This window comes from Nicotiana attenuata, unplaced genomic scaffold, assembly GCF_001879085.1.
Source record: "Nicotiana attenuata strain UT unplaced genomic scaffold, NIATTr2, whole genome shotgun sequence".
In the NCBI taxonomy this organism is placed as follows: domain Eukaryota; kingdom Viridiplantae; phylum Streptophyta; class Magnoliopsida; order Solanales; family Solanaceae; genus Nicotiana; species Nicotiana attenuata.
Genome location: NW_017670337.1, coordinates 838,651 through 841,347, shown reverse-complemented (window position 1 = coordinate 841,347; position 2,697 = coordinate 838,651).

Here is a 2,697-nt window from a genome sequence, read left to right as displayed (position 1 = left end):
GAATTTACAACAAATGAAGAAGAAGATATCAGTAGCAACAACCAACAAGTAACAGCAGCTCAAAAACTGGTCTCAAAGCCTAGGATTGATATCAAACGAAACCCAGCAATTGACACAACCAGTAAACCAAAATAACCAACTCGAACAGACCGGGTTCAACTCGAAAAATGACCCCAGAAACCTTTAAACCTCAACTACTGAACGAGCCAGGAAATTCAAACCATTTTCAATCTCAGATGAGCTAGATATGTGAATTAAGGGGCTAGAATTCGAAAATATGGTAAGGAACTTCAATGGAATAGTTTCTTTTTAGTCTTTGTGTTGTTTTTGGTTTTGAAATTTTGAAATTCAAACTTTTTCAAATCTCTCCAATTTGCAGAAATTTATCCGGATTTTCAGCCTCTCCCCCTTTTTTTCTAAGGCAAGAAATGATGCCTTTTATAGGCCAACACCTAGGGCAGCCCTTGCAAGTTTTATTTTGCACTTTAGTCCCCCCTTTTAGCTTAAAAGTCCCTTATTTATTGACTTGCTTCTCAAGTTATCTCACTTATATTCTGAAATTTACCTTAAAATCCAAATCTAGAAGCTTCTAGGAAGTTCTTACTAGATTCCGTACCCTTGAATTGCCTATCTTACCCTCATTTTGGTTCTAAAATTACTAACCTTTAACAAACCAACCCATTTTGTATGCCTAAACTACCCTTGATTGCTTTCAAAATTACTAACCCAACCAAACCCCTTCACCTTAGTTACAAGACCAACTATGGTTAACTAAAGAGTGATTTACTCAGCTATATCTAATCACCTAAGCATAATACTTTGAAACACTGAATTAAAGAACAATTACCAATCAAAATCATGCATCAAAAGAATCTTAACTCAACTAATTTGAACAATTACTGCATAATCTAATTACTGAACAACTACTGAGCTGGAGACTAACTAAACATCGATTCAAAACAACTAATTAGAATATCAGAGTTTAAACCAAACCAAAGAACAAAGCAAAACTGAAAAAAACCCAAAACAAATACGAACGCAAAACTAATCTTAAAGGGAAACCTAGGCTAAATTATTGACCAACTAACACAAGTATACAGGAAATTAATTCAAATGCTAAAACGACCTAATTATACTAAGTGATTAACCCAAACAGAAAATTAACTAGATTTAAACGAACTGAGGAGACTCATGGAGAGGGAAAGGAGACAGAGAAACGAAAAACCAAATATGAGCAAAAAGATAAAGGAAACTCACCATCCTAAAAGCTTGAATCCAAATTTTACCTTCTGATTCCGTCCCCAAATAACATTAGTCCTTTGTTCTTTAGCAAGAAACGGAACAGAAGCCTTGCACGTTTTTTCAGATTCAACATTCAAGGAGTTTGAATGGCTTTCTAGGGACAAGGACGACATAATCAAGATGAGGGAGGGAAGGCGACCCTAGGGTGTTAATTTGAAGCGGTTTGGGGGGTGGCGCCGCCGTGCACGACGGTGGCAGCGCTAGGGTTTGGCATTTTTGAGTTGTTTGAGTGAGATTTGGAGGGAATCGATGGTGGATATGGAATGGGGAGGTGAAGGAGAGAGGATGATGTGAATTTGGGCGAGTTTGAACAACCGCCGCCGCCGTGGGCGATTTCCAGCGGCGGAATGGGGGCGGAGCCGGCGACGGAGATTAAAAGGGGCAGGGAGGTACGAGGAAGGTGACCCTTGGTCTCTGATTTGCAAAGTGTTTTATTACACTTTTATTAAAAACACTTAGATGATCCTGGACCGTTGGATGATGGAAAAGAACGGCCTGGATTTAATTAAACTAAATCGGTGTCGTTTTGGTCATTACCCGATTTGAACCGGATTTTGGGCTGGGACGGGGCTGGACCGGTTTTGGGTGTGTTATGGCCGGGCAAGATGGCCCAATTTTGGTCTTCCTATTAAGACATCTCTTTTAAAATTTATTTTCTTTTGTTTTCTCCTTTTATTCTCTTTTATTTATTTTTTGTATTTTCCTGATTTTATAAAAATGCAAAAAATTAAAAATGAAACCTAATTTATTTCTAAAACTAATCTAATTAATTCCGACAAAATTGATTAAATCCTATTTAAAAGTTGACTCAACAATTAACAAAAAATGCAAAAGTGGGCTATTTTTTTTATTTTCTTTATATTTGTTCTAAAAACAACTTAACCACTAATTAATCCTAAAATATGAAATTAAATCCTAAATGCAAATGTCAAGCGTATTTTCATATGAATTAAAAGACAAATAAAAATGCAAACAATTAACAAAAATAACACAAAATTCACAAAAGTGTAAAATAATGAGAGAAAAATTATGTTGTTTTAATTTTTGGGAATAATTCGTATATAGGGCGAAAATCACGTGCTCACATTCAATGATTTCATTTCTAGCTAGCCTTCCATCCATCTGAAGGACCATGTCCTTCTAGCCCTGAGCAGCTAGTGAATCAATCAATCGAACCATTGCTGGTTCCACCAAGTCTTTCAGCAATCTACCTTCAGAATTTTTCTTTTGTCAAACTTGGCAAGCTTGTCCTGTTCACCAACAGACTCATTTCTTCTTCACCACTCCATTCTTCATCCTCAGTAATTTTAACTGGTTTGTTTTTCACTGCAGATCTTGTCCTCTTGGCCAATAAAGGCTTAGCAGCCTTAGACCCTGATGAAGACTTTTTGGAAG